Source organism: Musca domestica, unplaced genomic scaffold (assembly GCF_030504385.1).
Source record: "Musca domestica strain aabys unplaced genomic scaffold, Musca_domestica.polishedcontigs.V.1.1 48, whole genome shotgun sequence".
NCBI classification, from domain to species: Eukaryota; Metazoa; Arthropoda; class Insecta; order Diptera; family Muscidae; genus Musca; species Musca domestica.
This window is the reverse complement of record NW_026712340.1, coordinates 3,035,299-3,054,163: the sequence shown is the minus strand read 5'-3', so window position 1 is coordinate 3,054,163 and position 18,865 is coordinate 3,035,299. Positions and strand designations below refer to the sequence as shown.

At 37.7% G+C, this 18,865-nt stretch overlaps 2 protein-coding genes and 1 long non-coding RNA gene across 5 annotated transcripts in view; 1 reads left to right on the top strand and 2 right to left on the bottom strand.

Moving 5' to 3' along the window:
• Nucleotides 1-18,865, bottom strand: part of LOC101889291 (sodium channel protein 60E) — a 585,783-nt gene that overhangs the window by 69,595 nt on the left and 497,323 nt on the right. The window lies entirely within an intron of this gene.
• The window catches only part of LOC101888289 (mitochondrial thiamine pyrophosphate carrier), a 108,668-nt gene that overhangs the window by 1,402 nt on the left and 88,401 nt on the right, over nucleotides 1-18,865 (top strand). Inside the window, exon 2 of one of the 3 annotated variants that reach the window (XM_059127844.1) lies at nucleotides 17,962-17,989. The exons of the other annotated variants lie outside the window; for them this stretch is intronic. The gene's annotated coding sequence lies outside the window, so the exon portion shown is untranslated. The remainder of the gene's footprint in view (nucleotides 1-17,961; nucleotides 17,990-18,865) is intronic. 3 annotated transcript variants of the gene reach the window in all.
• On the bottom strand, nucleotides 524-1,019 carry LOC109611752 (uncharacterized). Its single transcript, XR_002194083.2, has 2 exons — nucleotides 877-1,019; nucleotides 524-804 (listed from the first exon to the last, which is right to left on the bottom strand). It is a non-coding gene; the product is annotated as an uncharacterized LOC109611752 (long non-coding RNA).

Sequence of the window (18,865 nt, the reverse complement as noted above, 5' to 3'; positions counted from 1 at the left end):
GGACGGTCCCTATTAAATTTTGACAAATGAATTTAATTAAAATTAGAAATGCAGCTGATAGCTGCTTATGCCTTATTAGATATACCCGGCAACTAAGATTTTTGCTAAAAGTATTTTTTCTTAAACAACAACTACAATGTTTATAAAAACTGCCTTGCTGTTACAGGAAATAATTTCCCAACGACAAAAATTTTTTTAATTTAAATATCTTTTCCACTAAAATATTAATTTAACAACATTTAATATACAATAATTCATGTCGTGAATATTTTATTCAATTCGGATTCAGATATCGGATCGGATTTTTTTAGATACTACCCTTGAAAATTCTGTAGCATTTCAAAGCCGACAAAACAGATTTGAGAGGATGAATCGAAAGATTTCTCGATTTCTTTTTGAAAATTGCCAAATTCTTCCAGATGGTGGAAGGTATTCATAATTCGGCCCGGCCGAACTTACATCTTTTTTGTTTATTTATTCTCATTTGAATCTCTATATTATTTTGGTGTTTCCTATTCATGGCTAATTTTTTGGTATTTTTGAGACTTTTTTATTATTCGTACAGGACATACAGGATTAATTGCTACTTGTCTGGATTGTATAATTCAATGTTGTTTTCGATTTTAATGTTTTGCATGCTATGGTCATTTTGACTGATAGAATCAGATGGGTAGATACCGAGGTGGAATTTCGAATTATTTTCTGCGTTTGAAAGACCCAAACAGCAAGGGTAACGATGTTGTTGGGGATCGGCAGGCTGGAATTCATGTGTTAACTGAATTTAATAAGTCTACAGACACGAGTCTTCATGCAAAATAATGTGTAAAAAGGTTTATGGAATGACCCATTTCAAAGAACGACAATGAATTAACAAACCTGGGTTTTTCTTTAACATTTTGGGCTACAGCAGCAATTCTCTCAACTGTTCTTGTGTAACATGCACAGGTTTTATTCTACACATCGCTAATTTGTTCAAAACTGTCTTATTTTTTCCCTTATTTAAAAGCGGTAGACATTTTGAAAAATGAAATGAAAACTATTTGTCAAATACATTTTACATAATTATATTTCTATGCAAGTTAAAGTTCTAAAATAGTACCTCTTCGGCAAACACAATACAATGGTCATTGTGAAAGGCCGAAAAACCCCGTTCTCATTCAAAAAAGTTGGCGAGTGAACTATGGCATTACTATATGAAACATGGATCTTAACTGGTCATGGAAAACGGTGTGATTTTCTCATATTAATTTAATAACAAATATTGTGTTTTTCATGTTGATACCTGAGCAAACCAGTAAGTTATGTACCTTTTGTACAATAGGATAGGGAACATGGGAAGAAAAGTCAGAGCAAGCCAGCAAGTTTTGTAGCTTTTATACAATAGGATAGGGAATATGGGAAGGAAAGTCACTGAATATGAAAACTGCCTATCCAAGATTGTTTTCGGTTATAGATATGAACTAAAAAAAACGTTATACTTTAACCGAATGTACCGAGTTTTTGGGCGAAATTAACCTGCAAATGTATTCATGAAGGCTGTTTCCCTGAATTTTTATGGAATATATCTGCTAGCAATATATCTTGAGGAATTTTAATCCTCTTTACAACTTCTACAAGATTCTAACTTTACCAAAGTTCTTTTTATATTAGTAACCATGTGTTCATTTTTTCAAGGACATTTTAAAGTCCCTTTAAATGGGTGCTCTTGATTCCAATCGAAATCACCGCATCTGTAAGTTAATTTGTTTGTTTGTTTCTTTAAGATATCGCTTCTCTCCTCTAGTTTTTTGTTATTGTTTGTTTAACAACAAAACAATACTGCAATAAAATACAAAAGAAAAAAGTTTATTATTTCAACTTTAGGCACGCTTAATTTTCTTCATTTTCCAACTTGAAGAAAAAAAAACAAAGACGAGAATCCTTGAAAACAACAATAACAACAAGTGTAAGTGAAAGTAGTTGGTCGTCAGTCGGTCGGTCGATTGGTTTGTTCGTCGGTCATAAAAATAAAACAAACACAAAAGAAATGCAGTTAAAAATATAAAAAAGAATAAACATTGCTAAAGTTAAGCTGAAATAAAAGAACGCAGAAAAAAACTTTGGCGTTGAAAATAGTTTATTTCTCTAGTGATTGTGGCGTAATGCATTGCACATTGTATTGTGTTCCTTTACGAATTGTAAAAGTTTTCTGTTTTTTTTTTTTCGAGAATGGTGATTGTCGTGGTGGTTGGTGTTGGTAGTTTATAACGCCCACTTACTTAAGCGATTGGAGAAATGATGGCAACAAAAACAATAAGTTTTTTGTTAAAAAAGAAAATAGGATTTTTTCAACTTTTAAGTTTCCATTCGAATTGTAAAATTAAGTTGTTAAAGTTTCATGTCTTTAAAATTTTTGAAAATCGTAAAAATAATATCAACAGGATCAAATTGTCCTATTTTTCACATTTTCGTTTTTATATCCTCTACCATAGTATGGAGGGTATATTATGTTTGTCATTCTATTTGTAACACCTCGAAATAATTATTTTAGACGCCACATTGTATATATATTTGATCAGCACATAATTCTATGTCGATTTAGCGATGTCCGTCTGTCCGTCTGTGGAAACCACTCTAGCTTCCAAACGAAATGAAGTAGATTGATAAAATTTTACTCAAATGTATATTATGTCTGCACGACTTTGGGTATTGAAAATGGGCTATGTAGGTCCACGTTTTGGTATAGCCCCATATAATGGTACCTCCTTATTTTCGGTATTTTGATGATTTAAGCCACATTATTCACCGGAATTGTTTAAAATTTGGTATTTGAAGTTCGTAATGGATACTACAGCTTATGACAGAAAATTGTCTGTGCAGGCCCACGTCTTCGTATAGCCCTTATATAACGGTACCTCCTGATATTCGGTATTTTGGTGATTTTAGTGACATTATTCACGGGAATTGTTCCAAATTTTGTATTTGAAGTTCGTAATGGATACTACAGCCTAAGACCGAAAATTGTCTGTTCAAGTCCACGTCTTCGTATAGCCGTCATATAACGGTACCTCCCGATATTCGTAATGGATACTACAGCCTATGACAGAAAACTCTCTGTCCGCGACCAAGTCTTCGTATAGGCTTATATAACGGTACCTTCCAATATTCGGTATTTTAATGAATTTAGATACATTATTCACCGATTTTTAAGTTGGCATGTCCACGTCGTCGAAAAAATCTAATATAAAGGCTACATTCGATATTTTTAAGATTTCAAGGCAATTGTTAACGGATTTTTTTTTGAAAATTGCCAATTCGTTCCAAATGGTGGATGTTATTCGTATTCGGCCTGACGAACTTGCAGCTTTTTTACTTGTTTATATCTCCATTTTATGAATTAATTTGCTAATCTTGTAAATTGTTTTACAGTGTGCGCCAGATTTCTTTAGTTTGTTTCTTTTATTACATCTGATATAAAACAAAAAAAAAAAAAAAAAAAAAAAACAAATTTAATTAACTTAACACGACATATTCTTCTTTTTTCGAGTTTCGTTACAGACGAATAGAAAAACAAAACAGAAATTCTGCTGAACAGACAAATTATAAAATTTTATTTAAATTACAAAACAACAGCAACGCCCCATTTCCTTCGGTCGCAGCAGCAGTAGAAAGAACATTTTTTTGCTGAAAACAATAAACAAATCCCCCCAAATACAACAAAAACACCTGATGGCATTAAATGATGTCACCTAACACTTGGTGTTGGGGTTTATGCAAATTTTATTTTCTTCTTCTCCGTTTTTGTTGTTGCTGCTATGGTTGGCTGTTGGCGGTGATGATGGTGACGGTGACGAGGACGACGTCGGTTGTTAATGTTGTCACGTGTTGCCAGGATTTGTTGTTAAACGGTTTTGACAAAGTTTTTGGGGCCTGTTTTTGTGTTTTTTTTCTTAAGATGTTTTATCCAGTGGCCATTAAGGATACACAAACAATGTTCGCAAACCAAAGTAGCATACAATCAACATAAATGAACCCAACCAAACCCATGCAAAGCAAAACTGAAGAAAAGAAAAGTGCCGGAACAGAACCGAAAGGTAAATAGACACGTCGGGTGAAAGAGAAACAACGGTTTTTCCAACACACTCACCCGCTCACCCTGTCACTTCAAGTGAAGTGTTCAAAAGAAAAATACCCAAAACACGCCAAAAATCTGATTTCCAAAATCTTGGCGGCAGGTTGGCAGAAAATTATTTTCGGTAAAGTTTCTTGTGAAAACGTACACAACGGAAATTAACCTTTCGTTTATTTGGTTTTCATTCGTCCCCAAATTACTTTTTAAAACACACAAAATGATTATGACCAGATAAACTCCATCCACCGGGGAGTGTATTATTTTCTATTTGCTTTTGGCGGATTTTGAAAGGATATCTTTCAGGTAATTGAATAAACAAATAGATAAGTGAGTAAAGAAAGGTTTGAGTGGATTGCAAAAGGATTATGTCTATTGTTAATGAAGTGATTGGATAGCGTAAATGGTCTTTGAAGTATTTTTAAAAAATCCACGATAATGTGGGAGGAGCTTGGAAAAGTGTTTTTAGGTGAAGCTAATTGGATGTTTATTGATTCTGGTGGAGGTTGTATTAAGAAATATATGAAAATATTTCAATTTTTTTGCGTGTTTATACTGCAATAGGCATCAACATACCGTTGACACATCTTCCGTAGAACTTTTTGTTAGCCAGCATCTGTCACAGCTTCCGGCGTAATTGAGAAAAATCACAGTTGTTTATATTACCAAAGCGGAAAAAACATGTGAATGGCTTCCATTAAACGAAAATCGAATCTCAACCGAACCGGGTTTGAACCGAACCGCTATTTTTGTGAATGACCCTAGTCGTGAACCAAAAAAATATCTAACAAATGTTGAAACGAACCAAAAGACGTATTTCAATTTAAAGTATGGTTCGGTTCAATGAGTTGTGCCTCCAAAATTAGGAATTCATGTCGACAACATGTGAAACAACGCTTAATTATTTTACCCTACCCTCAGGGTATTATGTCTTTGTGCATTTGTTTGTAACAGGCAAAAGGAAGCGAGATAGACCCATAGCTCATTTTGATGATCTGCATAGAATCACATTCTGAGTCGATTTATGTATGTCCGTATGTCCTTCCGTCCGTCCGTCCGTTCGTAAAATAAAATCCGTTAAAATCTTAAAAATACCGAATGCAGCCGTTATATTAGGGTCTATAAATAAAGTGTGATAAATAAACTTTTTAGAGATTTTAATGCTAAGCGGTTTCGAAGTTTTCCTATGATGTAAGTTTCTATGTTGTTTGCTTTATGTATCCATTTTCAGGGGCATTTTCCCTCATTTCCCATAATCCCAATAAATGTCATAAGCATTGTTGTATAATAGTCTTAAATGTCAATAGCAATTTTTGTAATATAAGCTTATTATCCTAACGTTTTCCCCCATGATCATTTGCCCCCAATGTACGCGTGAGGTTTGCCATGAAAAAGGCAAATGTCTAGCTAAATGACAAGGATAGTGATTGAGAGGTCCTTAATTTATTTAACATTTAAACCTTTTTCGGTATTTTGGCACATCATAGGTCGGTCGGTCGGTTGGCAGCGTGTGTGTTCGAAGCGTGTTTTTGGTAAGGGTTTCTGGCGTTTGGTAAATAACACCAAAAATTTGCTGAATGGCAAATATTTTCTTTTCTCCTTTGTTTTTTTTTCATTCATTTTCATTTCGTTCGGGGACAAGTTCACTAGTGTTTTTCCAACAAATTTGGCACTTGGCCAATGCAAAAAAAAAAAAGAATATGTTCTCAAAACAATCTACGACAACGATGAGCGGGTAAAACATGCTGCTGCTGTTGCTGCTGCCATAGAAGAGAAGAGTTGGCCCAAACATTAGTGACACCTTTTCACGACGGCAAAGACAATGAGGACGAGTAAGGTTATGTTATTCAATGCCATAGCAGCAACATATTATCAACGGGATTTTTGGCGGTAAGCACGGTGTTCAACAATGTTTGTGTAAATATTTGAGAGGATATGACGGAGAGAGAGAGAGGGAGAACGAACATTCATCTGTACTTCCAAGTAAACAGTGACAACGTCAACATCAATATTGGCAACATCGTAACCGACGCTGACAACAAACGACTAAAGGCGACATCGAAAACGACATTAATTTGAATCTTATCACTCATCCGTTGGCGGTCTTGTTTGAGTTTTTTCCTCTGTTTTTTCTAATATGAATTTAAACTGTCATTTCCACAACAATGGTGGTGTTTGAGTGGGGACTTTTTATACCCTCCACCATAGTATGGAGGGTATATTAAGTTTGTAATTCCGTTTGTAAAACCTCGAAATATACACAAAGTATATATATTCATGATCATCATAAAATTCTACGATGTCGGAAATGTTAATATTTAAGTTATGACCATTTTAAAATAGGCTATTTTTCCTCTTTAAATAAACTATCCGTACGTCGGGCTGTGAAAATCACTCTAAGTTGATAAAATTTTACTTAAATGTATATTATGCCCGCAGGACTTTTGGTATTGAAAATGGGCCATGTAGGTCCACGTTTTAGCATAGCCCCCATGTAATGGTAACTCCCTATTTTCGGTATTTTTGTGATTTAAACGACATCATTCACCGGAAATATTTCGATATTGGAAGTTTGTAATGGATACTACAGCCTATTACAGAAAATTGTCCGTGCAGGTCCACGTCTTCGTATAGGCCTCATATAACGATACCTCCCGATAATCGGTATTTAGATGATTTTAGCGACATTGTTCATCGGAATTGTTTCAAATTTGGTATTTGAAGTTCGTAATGGATACTACAGCCTATGACAGAAAATTGTCTGTGCAGGTCCACGTCTTCGTATAGGCCTCATATAACGATACCTCCCGATATTCGGAAATTTGATGATTTTAGCTACATTATTCACCAATTTTTTTTAAGTTTCGCATTAGAATATTGTGATGGCTTTGTTTCAAATTTGGTATTTGATTTTCTTAATGGATGCTACAGCCTATGACAGGAGATTGTCTGTTCAGATTCTCCGTCTTTGTATAGCCCCCATGTAACGGTACCTCCCGATATTCGGTATTTTGATGATTTTAGCGACATTATTCACCGGAATTGTTGGAATTTGAAGTTCGTAATGGATGGTCCACGTCTTCGTATAGCCCCCATATAACGGTACCTCCCGATATTCGGTATTTTGATGATTTTAGTAATATTATTCACCGATTTTTTTGAGTTTCGTATTTGAATATTGTGATGGCTTATGACGAAAGTTGCCTATGCAGGTCCATGTCGTCGTATAGACCCTAATATAATGGCTACTTTCTGTATTTTTAAGATTATAACAGAATTTTAAACGGATTTTATTTTTTTTTTTTGGAAAATTGCCAAATTTGTTCCAAATGGTGGAGATCGGCCCGACCGAACTTACAGCTTTTTTTACTTGTTTAATTTTTGTAATTCTGAAAAAAAAACTGTAAAGAATACATAACCTTTGTTTTTTTTTGTTTCCAACTTCTTCTTTCTCGAGTGTTTATTTTAAGCTGTTTGCAATGACAGCCGAACATTTCTTTCACATTGCTGTTTTGAATACAAATTATCCCGAATATCCAATAGATTTTTATTTTTGGTCAATATTGATGACTGTCTGAATGTAGAATGACGTAGACATATTGAGTGTTTTATTCAAAAGGTATATTTTTTCCTTTCTTCCCTTCCCTTTCCTTCCGACCACACCAATTTCCCTTCCTTTGCGGTTAAACCAAATTCCATATTCTACACATGCCCACATTGAACTTCATCAAAGTCCATTAGTTTTATCTTTTATTGACGGACAATCTTCCTTTCTTTTTACCCATAGCCTAAAGACAATCTATAAAAAATATATATGTATGTAAATATACGAATGTGGTTTATTTATACAAATTGTGAAAAATTAAGATGTCTAGGAAATTTTGTGGGTATCTTCGTTTTTTTGCAATCAATCGTATTGCTTAGACCATAATCAAAGGTATAGAATATATTTTTGTAAATAGTGAAATGTGGCTTGCAATTTTAATAAGAATAAAATATATTTTCGGAAATTTGCATATTAGCAGTGATCAGTGGTGTAGTCAAAACTGGGTCGTATTCATTTCGAGGGGCCTTCAAGACTAACAAAGTCTTGTGTGATTTTCGGAAGATCTATAACAGTGGAAACTTCCAGTATCTTTAAAATCGAAAATTTGGATCTTAGAAAAGTTCTCGACAGAGGAATAATTTAGGGCCTTCCCTAAATGAGGATCTTTGGGTCCTCTATAGGAGAACATTGTCGATTCCTTTAGAGAAACATACCTTGCGGCTTTTTACATAAAAAAACCGGCTTCGTTAGAAGACCTTCCGGTATTCGCTAGGAGAAGACCTTCCGGTCTTCGATAGAAATTCGGGTCTACTACAGGAGAAAACATTGTGCATTTTATTCGAGAAGATTTTTTTGGTTTTCTGTAATAGGAAACTTTCTGGTCTTCTACAGAAGAAGACCTTCTGGTCTTCTATGGAAAAGGACCTTTTGGCCTTCTATGGAGGAAGATCTTCTGGCCTTCTATGGAAGAAGACCTTCTGCCCTTCTATGGAAGAAGACCTTTGGGTCTTCTATAAGAGAAGAACTTCGTTAGGAAAGACTTCTATAGGAGATGACTTTCTGGTCTATAGAAGATGACCTTCTGGTCTATAGGAGAAGACCTTTAGTTCTTCTATAGGAGAAGACAATCTGGGTTTCTTCTATAAGATAAAATTTTCTGCTTCCACCAGAAGGTCTTTTCCTATAAAACAGAAGGTAATCTCCTATAGTAGAAAAATTTTTTCCTTTATGCGATGAGCTTCTAGTCTTCTATAGAAGAAGAACTTCTGGCCTCCTATGGAAGCAGACCATCTGGTTTTCTATTGGAAAATACCTTCTGGTCTTCTTCTATAGGACAAGAGATTCTGGTTTTCTTCTTCTATCTCTCCTATAGAAGAGATACAATAGCTGGATCCATGGCTGACCTCTTTTTAATGACTTTGGTAGAAGACCTCTTCTATGGAAAAGTACCTTTATTCTATAAGAACTCCCTGGCCATTAGCTCATCAGCTCGTCTATAGAGACTTCCTGGCCAACAGCTGGTCTATGGAGACCCGCTAGCCATCAGCTCGTCTAAGGAGACCCGCTGGCCATCAGCCTGTCTATAGAGACCCGCTGGCCATGAGCTCGTCTATGGAGACCCGCTGACCATCAGCTCGTCTATAGGGACTGCATGGACACCGGCTTGTCTATAGAGACTCCCTCGTCTATAGAGACCCCTTGGCCATCAGATCGTCTATAGAGACCCCTTGGTAATCAGATCGCCTAAAGATACCCCTTGACCATCAGATCCTCTGTAGAGGCCCGCTGGCCATCAGCCTGTCTATAGAGACCCGCTGGCCATGAGCTCGTCTAAAGAGACTCCCTGGCCATCAGTTCATCTATAGAAACTCCCTGACCATCAGTTTGTCTGTAGACACTCCCTGGCCATTAGCTCGTCTGTAGAGACCCGCTGATCATCAGTTCATGGAAACCCGCTGGTTTTCAGGTGGTGTATGGAGACCCTCTGGCCATCAGCTGGTCTATGGGAACCAACTGGCCATCAACTGGTCTATGGACACCCGCTGGCCATCAGTTCGTCTTTTGAGACTCCCTGGCCATCATCTCGTCTATAGAGACTCCCCGACCATCAGCTCGTCTATAAAGACAGCTTGGCCATCAGCTCATGGAATCCCGCTGGTTTTCAGCTTGTGTGTGAAGATCCGCTGGCCTACAGCTCGTGTATGGAGACCCATTGGCCATCAGCTCGTCTATGAAGAGACCTGCTTGCTTTCAGCTCTTCCATAGAGATTCCCTGACTTCCATAGAGACTCCCTGTCCTGTTGTTCGTCAATAAAACACAGACTCAATTCCTCTCGTGTGTTGAAAAGTACAGCGGGTCTATAAATATTCTTAGAAATTTGTTTATGGAGTCTCCCTTCCTTTTCTCTTTTCAGGTTCTTCCTCTTGACCTGTTTTTATATAAAGTAGACAAGAAGGGGTCTGCTATAGGGAAAAGCCTTTTGTTTTAGGTTCATAGCAACAAATGCCTGGTCCCAGACAATGATGTTGGATGATGTCAATTCTTACTAATTTTCAGTTAGTTTTTTCTCACAGTAGTTGAATGTTTCAAGGCCATGTATTTTGTGTGTATGAGCGTGTTGTTTGGTTGGTTGGTTAGTCATTTGATGGAAAATGAACATTGCCATTGTTTTCATTGCAATTCGAAAAAGTAGTGGCAGCAAGAATAAAATACAAGAATACAAACATATGTATGTATGTATACGGCAATCTCATCTATATTTAACATTTACAAGACTTTTGTAAAATTTATGTGCATGAATGTGCCGAGCAGAACAAGACCGTAGCTAGCAGCTATATTACTGGTTCGTCGTTCATCCACTTGTGTTTCATTCGACGTCAGTTGTTTTTTTTTTTTTTTTTGTAAAACGAATGAATGGATGAATTTCATGTTTATATAGTTGAAAATGTTATCTACGAGTATATCTGTGTGTGGTTATGTGTTCGTGTGGGTGTGGAGACCTTTGTCTTTTATCTTTCACCTCCAATGCAAGAAACTTTGAATGAGCTACACGCGCTTTAACAAATCCCTCCCAAACACAATCGGACGCACAACTATTTGCCAAAGAACTATGAAAACGAAATCCGGACGTTTGTTGTCAGCCTTCCAAAGAATTTAAATTAAATAATGAGAATTGTTTGCCTCACTTGAAAAACAGTTTGAAATGTGAAATGGATTTTTCCACAGGAAAATCATTTTGAAATTTCTGTGAATTTGAAATACGGAACGATCAACGGAACTTATTATCCAATACCAACCTAACAACTAATTAAGGGTGAGTTCCCAAAAATCCAACTAAGGACAAATGCTTCCCTAATACTTTTGAGCCTCTGAATACCAGACTGTGGTTATTTCTATACCTCGCTATGAGTTAGTTTTTAGTTTAAATCAAAAATTAAATAATTTATGATATGTTCATTTTTATTCTCACCTACATCCAAACCATAAAGTTATGGCCCCAACTATTTGGCTAACCAAAAACAATTCCCTCAGCCAGCATCGTTTACAGAACAAAACTAAAATATAAAAAAATATTGAATGAAAAACCATCCATTAACACCAACAAACAGTTGAAATAGGGAGGGTTCGTATGGAAAGGTAAATGGCTTTGCGACCAATATCGGAAAAATCATAAACGAGCTGAAAAGAGTATTTGTAGATGAATGTTGGATAAAGTCTCTGAAGATGAGCTGAATCGAGTCTCTATAGACGAGCGGAATGGAGTCTCTATGGACAAGTTGGATCGAGTCTATTTAAACGACCTAAAACGAGCCTCTTTAGACGAACTGAACCGAGTCTTTATAGACGAATGGATAGGGGGCTTTAAAGACGAGCTGAATCGAGTCTATCGACGAGCTGGATGGTCTCTGTAGGCGTATTGAATTGAGTCTCTATAGCCAAGCTGAATCTCTGAAGACGAACTGAATCGATTCTCTGAGAAACTGAATGGAATTTCAATAAACGAGTCTACAGACGAATAAAAGGGAGGAACTTTAGACGAACGAAAGGGAGTCTTTATGGACTAGTGGCATACTCTACGCCTTTGTACGAGTTTTTTTATAGACGAACAAAAGATGTGAGAAAGATAGTCATACCGAGAAAGAGAGGCTCTGTAGATGAGTGGAAAATAGTCTCTATGGACGAGTGGCAGGGAGGCGAGCCGAATCGAGTCTGTATAGACCAACTGCATCGAGTCTATATAGACGATCTGAATCGAGCCTCTATGGAACCGAATGGAAAGGTGGCATTAAGACGAGAAATCTCTATAGACGTATTTAATGTAGTCTCTATTGTCGAGCAGAATCTCTCAAAACGAGCTGATTCGATTCTATGAAAAACTGAATCGAATTTCAATAAACAAGCTGAATCGAGTCTATACACGATTGAAAGGGAATGAATTATAGATGTTCGAAAGCGAGTCTCTATAGACTATTTCCATTGAGTCTCTATGGACAACTTTTTATAGGCGAGTGACAGACGAGTGAAAGAGATTTAAAGAGAGAAAAGGATTCTCTAAAGACGAGTGGAAAGTAGTCCCTGTGGACGAGTGGCAGGGAGTCACGGAGTGTGTATTGACGAGCCAAATCGATTCTTTGGACGAGCCTCTTTAGACGAACTGAACCTAGTTTCTATAGACGAATGGAAAGGTGGCTTTAAAGACGAGATGGATCGAGTCTCAATACATGAATGGAAAGGTGGCTCTAATGACAAGCTGGACCGAGTCTATTGACTCGGATAGATGAAGCTGAATCGATCGAAAGGGAGTTTTTATAGACTAGTGGCATGGAGTTTTTATGGACGACTTTTTACAGGAGAGTGACAGGAATTTAAAAAGAGGAGTGTGTATAGACGAACCGAATGTATGTGTTGCCTTTAACGACTTTGAAGGCCGTTTCTATAGACGAGCTTAGGTAAGTCTCTATAGACGAGCTGAATTCTGCCTCTTTTTAAAAGACCTATAGGACATTTTTTAGCAGAAGGGATTTTTGAAGACTGGACTACGACCGCACTACATAGTCCTCCATGTATGTCTGTCAAGCATGTGTATGTCTAGTACACCAACACCACCATCTCTGACCCCCCCCCAAGTACATACTGTAGCATATTTCGTGTAATTATAAAATATGAAATAATTCCGACGTTGGTATCGCTCGCATATCGCTGGTTTTTATTATTTCCTTTGGTGCTTTGGTGGTGGTATTTGCCGCGGCATTTAATAATGAAAAAGAATGAGCAAAAAATTGTTGGATTAACACATTATGAACATAGGTAAAGTAACAACTATAAAGCAAACAGAATAGAAAAAATAGGGAGAACGCGAAGCTACAACAAAATTTAACGGAATGATATGCCCAAAGGAAATGAAAAATCATTTGTTGTACAGATAGCAGAAAATAGTTTCCTGCTGAGTGCCACTGCTGGTTCTGTTTCATATACATTTTAATAACTTTAAATGGGGATGTATGTAGTGGCTTTTCGTTTTCCCTCTACATCGGAAATATACATATTTAGAAATGGAGTTCTGTTATTAGAATTTTTGGGGGAAATATTAAACTAAATCATATGTGCCACTAAGGTCCGATAGACCAAAGTCGTCCACCAAAAATGCAGCCTTTTTGCATTAAGTATAAAACCCTTGTTCTTACAGAGACTCTCTATTCTGCAAACTTAATTCCAAGTGTCATTCTGCAATTGTTGGTTAATATATCTCTTTCTTTTCTTCAAAAAAAAATTCCACAATTTACAAAGTGATTTACTTAGTTTATATGTAGCCACCGTGTCCTTGTCCTGGTACCATTTCAACGGCTCCAATTCCTACCAAAAGGCTAGAAAAATGCCAGCAAAACAATGACAACATCCAAACCGACTTAAATGCGTATGAATGAAGTGGTAAATTACCAGAATATGCCAACATATTTCTCAGCAAGCAATAATGCACCACATTAACTCGCCCTTTTTTTTTCTTCTTCGCAAGAAAAGTTGTTTTTTTGGTGAAACCAACAGAAACATGCAGAGGCCCACAAGTCATGGTCATTGAATTATGAAACAAAACAGCCAATGAGGATGTCAATAGACTAAGGAGATTTTTTGACTGTTCAAAAGACCAGTATTTATTCGCGAATCAAATGAAGCCTTTATAGACCAGTCTATCAAGTCTTTGCAGACGACCTTTAGCTCGTGGGAGTCCTATAGACGAGTTGAATACCCAGTAGCCTTTATAGACAAGCTTAAGTCCCGGGAGTGTCTATATGCGTGCTGAAGGGCTGGGAGTCTCTATAGGTGTAAAGTCCAGGGAGTCTCTCTCTCTCTCTCTCTCCATGTACGAGCTGAAGGCCCATGTCAATGGGCTGTATAGAAGTGAAGGCCTGGTAGTCTTTATAGATGAGTTGAAGACCGGGAGTCTCTATAGACAAGCTGAAGGCTCAGGAGGCTGTAAAGAGTATCTCTCTCTCCATGTACGACCTGAAGGCGCATGTTGATGGGCTGTATAGAAGTGAAGGCCTGGTAGTCTTTATAGATGAGTTGAAGCCCCGTGAGTTTCTATAGATGAGCTGAAGACCCAGGAGCCTGTAAAAACAAGCTGAAAGCCCATATAGAAAGCTATATAGAAGTACGTATAGTAATGGGGAACTATAGACGAGCCGAAGGTCAGCAGGGCTGTATAGACGCGATGATGAGCCAACGGGTCTCTCTAGATGCTATGATAGCCAGCGAGTCACTATAGACGAGTAGATGGCCAGAGGATTGAACTGCTGATTGAGACCAGCTAATGGCCAGCGTATCTCTGTAGACCAGCTGATGGCCGCCGGGTCTCTATAGACCAGTTGATGGCCAGCGAGCCTCTAAAGATCGCATGATGGCCATCGTGTCTCTATAGATCTGTTAATGCTCAGCGGGTCTCTATAGACCAGCTGATGTCTATCAGGTCTCTAGAGACCAGCTGATGTCCATCAGGTCTTTATAGACCAGCTGATGGCCAGCGGGTTTCTATACACCAGCCAGTCTATATAGACTAGCTGATTGTCAGCGGGTCTCTTTATACTAGCTGATGGACAGCGGGTCTCCATAGATGAGCTAATGGCCAGCGGGTCTCCATAGACCAGCTGATGGCCAGCGGGTCTCCACAGACCAGCTGATGGCCAGCGGGTCTCCACAGACCAGCTGATGGCCAGCCGGTCTCCACAGACCAGCTGATGGCCAGCGGGTCTCCATAGACCTGCTGATGGTCAGCGGGTCTCTATAGACCAGCTGATGGCCAGGGGCGGGTCTCTATAGACCAGCTGGTGGCCAGCGGGTCTTTATAGACCAGCTGATGGCCAGCGGGGCTCTATAGACCAGCTGATGGCCAGCGGGTCTCTATAGACCAGCTGATGGCCAGCGGGGCTCTATAGACCAGCTGATAGCCAGCGGGTCTCCATAGACCAGCTGATGGCCATTAGGTTTCTATAGACCACCTGATGGCCTGTGGGTCTCTATGGACCATCTGATGGATGGTGGACCAGCTGATGGCCAGCGGGTCTCTATAGACGAGCTAATGGCCAACAGGTTTCTATAGACGAGCTGATGGTCAACTGGTCTCTATAGACCAGGTGATGGCCAGCGGGTCTCTACGACCCTATTATTTTTAAAAACTACTTCCAATAATGAGGATTACTTTATCAAATAAAGTTTCCCTTATTTAATAATATGAATATCTGAAATCCTTAAGCCAAGTCCGAATACTGTACCGCTTCCCTTCCTGCCACTCGGTTTTGGATAAACGGAAAGGACATAAAAACGAAAATATTACCAGCGAACCGCCGAACCAGCCAGCCAACCAACCAACAAAACACAACATCAATATTACCCGGCAGTGCCATTATCGCTACCACGAGAATTGCATACAAATGCCAATGTATGTGTGTGGGCAAGAGTGAGAGCATTTTAGTATGAGTGTGTGTGTGCGCGTTCTTATTATAATTATCATATTACAAATGCGAAAAAATACTGAAAATGGGTTAAATTGTGTGAGTAATTATGATGTGTGCTTTTGCTGGGTGGTGTTTTTTTTGTGGACCGCAACTTTTGCCTCAGTGCAACTTGAAATGTGAAAATATGTTGGTGGTAATATCCTAGCTGCACCACACCACTCTGCCACGTTGCCACGCCCCGCGCCAACCATCAACACCATTGAGTTATTTTTTCTCTGTTGATTAATGCAAAGAACAACAAAGGCGTTAAAATACGAACGCAAAATGCGAAACGCATACGTTTGGGAAACTTTCTTCTTGCCGTCGTGGTGGAAAATAACCCATATTCTGTTTTTCAAGTGGCAAAACAACACTAACACCAACAACAACGAAAAATTAAACGCAAAAATAAAAAAAAAACGCGAGTGTGAAAAGCTGATATGAGTTTATGAACGAAACGATTTAATGGCATTGATGATGATGATGGCGATGATGGTGATGTGAAGTGTGAACATTTTCCATCATTTTAATGAGAGTTTTCTGAATGATGATGATGGTGATGGGGCTGGCGAATGCTTGCAATGATGAGATAGTTGGATGCTGGTTGCATTTGATGGCGTGATGAAATGAAATGATGATGATGATAATAGCTACATTGACGCCTGATTCCAGTAATGGACAATTTCTTAAAGTTATCAAATCAAGTCATCAACATATCAAGGCTGTTAAATGGGTTTTTTGCACTTTTGAATGAAATTGCGTCTATTTTTACGGGATATTTGCAAGTAAATATAAAGTATACATCTGTAATATGAGGGGAAAATATATATAAAATCTACATGTATGTAAAAGAATTTTGGTATGGGGAACCCATGTCGAAAAACCTCTTATCCAAAATCTTAATATTTGCATTAGTTCCATTGGAAAAATGAAGTATTTCTTAAAAAAAATAAATGAAATTAAAAAAAAAAAACAAGTAAAAAAGCTGTAAGTTCGGCCGGGCAGAACTTTTAATACCCTCCACTATTTGGTACAAATTTGGCAATTTCCAAAAAAAAAAAATTAAATCCGTTAAAAATTCTCTTAAAATCTTAAAAATACCGAATGTCTATACGACGACGTGGACCTGCATGGGCAACTTTTGTCATAAGTTATTACAATATTTAAATGCGAAACTTGAAAAAAAATCAGTTAATAATGTAGCTAAATTCATCAAAATACCGAATATAAGGGGTACCGTTATATGGGGGCTATACGAAGGCGTGGACCTGCACAGACAATTTTCTGGCACGGACTGAAGTATCTATTACAAACTTCACATGCGAAATTTGAAACAATCCCGGTAAATAATGTCGCTAAAATCATCAAAATACCGAATATTGGGGGGGTACGGTATATAGGGGCTATACGAAGACGTGGACCTACATGGCCCATTTTCTATTTTATGCTGCAGTATTTATTACGAACTTCATATACCAAATTTGGAACGATTCCGTTAAATAATGTCGCTAAAATCATCAAAAAACCGAATATTGGGGGGTACCGGTATATGGTGGCTATATGAAGACGTGGACCTACATGGCTCATTTTTTTGACTCAGGATGTAGGATCCATTACGAACTTCAAATACCAAATTTGAAACGATTACGTTAAATAATGTCGCTAAATTCATCAAAATACCGAATATCGGGGGGTACCGGTATATGGGAGCTATATGAAGACGTGGACCTACACAGATTATTTTCAGTCTTAGGCTGTAGTATCCATTACGAACTTCAAATGCCAAATTTGAAACAATTCCGGTGTATAATGTCGCTAAAATCATCAAAATACCGAATATAGGGAGGTACCGTTATATGGGGGCTATATGATAACTGGGACATACATGGCCCATTTACGAACTTAACCTGCCTACTGGCAAATATACATGTGTGCAAAATTTTAGCCTTCTATCTCAATTTGTTCGAAAGATAGCGTGATTGCAACAGACAGACAGACGGACAGAGAGACAGACAGACAGAGTGACAGACAGACAGACAGACAGACAGAGTGACAGACAGACAGACGGACATGGCTAAATCGTCTTAGAATTTCACGCTGATCAAGAATATATATACTTTGTTGGGTCTGACATGAGTATTTCGAGGAGTTACAAACGGAATGAATGGAGGGTATAAAAACAAACAAAACGCCCTTACTAGCGAACCTGCATAGGCTAACCAGCTGGGAGTTGTGACAATAAGCATAAGATAAAATTATCTTATATTATTATCTTATCTACTATAGACTAATTTTTAATTTTTCTCTTTATTTCCAGGTATGTTGCCCAAAATATGTCTCAAAATGTAAGTTTCTTTAATCAATAAAAGGAAGGGTCAAGAGTTAGGCGGGGCCGACTATATGATACTCTACACCACTATGCCTATTTATTTAGTAGAGCTCACGTAACAAAAAAGTTTTTGTTGTGAATTTATGTGAAGTCGATAATTCCAACTATAAACCTTATTCGAATGCGTAGAGTAGAGTAGTCACAATTTGGGAACTAAATCCAACTCTGAATCGATTATCAACAATTTTGCGAAGGCTTTTGTACCACTAGCACCAAATAATATTGCTGTATAGTGCATGATATGACTTCGATAAGGATTATATCAAAAAATTATTTATTGGAGAATATATATACTGGACCGAGTATCACAAAATGGTAAAATTCGGATAAATATGAAATTAAATCTGTTAAATTTGGGCTGATATATGTATATATTTTAAGCAATAACCGTAAAATCGGATAAAGATGTATATCGAAGCTAAATAAAAATCTGAACCGATCTCGAAAAAAATTTTGAAGAGTCTTTTTCGAGCAGTATCTGGTGCCCGGCACTAAAGATTGTGGCGTGCATATTACGCATGTGAGGGACTTTAACACCAAATCGGGTGAAACATATATATGGGAGCTATAGCTATATCTGAACCGACTTTCACCAAATTTTGAAGCACTTGCTTTTAGGCTGAACTCCGTTGGAAGTGCCAAAATTCAGTCCATTGGCCTGATATTAGCCATTTGGTACACAATAAACTTGATATCGGGTATAGATATATATGGGAGCTATATCCAAATCTGAACCGATCTTGACAAAATTGTAAACACCCATTTCTGAGATGTATCTGATAATTGGTACCAAAGATTATTGTTGTGAAGTGCGTTATACGTATGTGAGGGA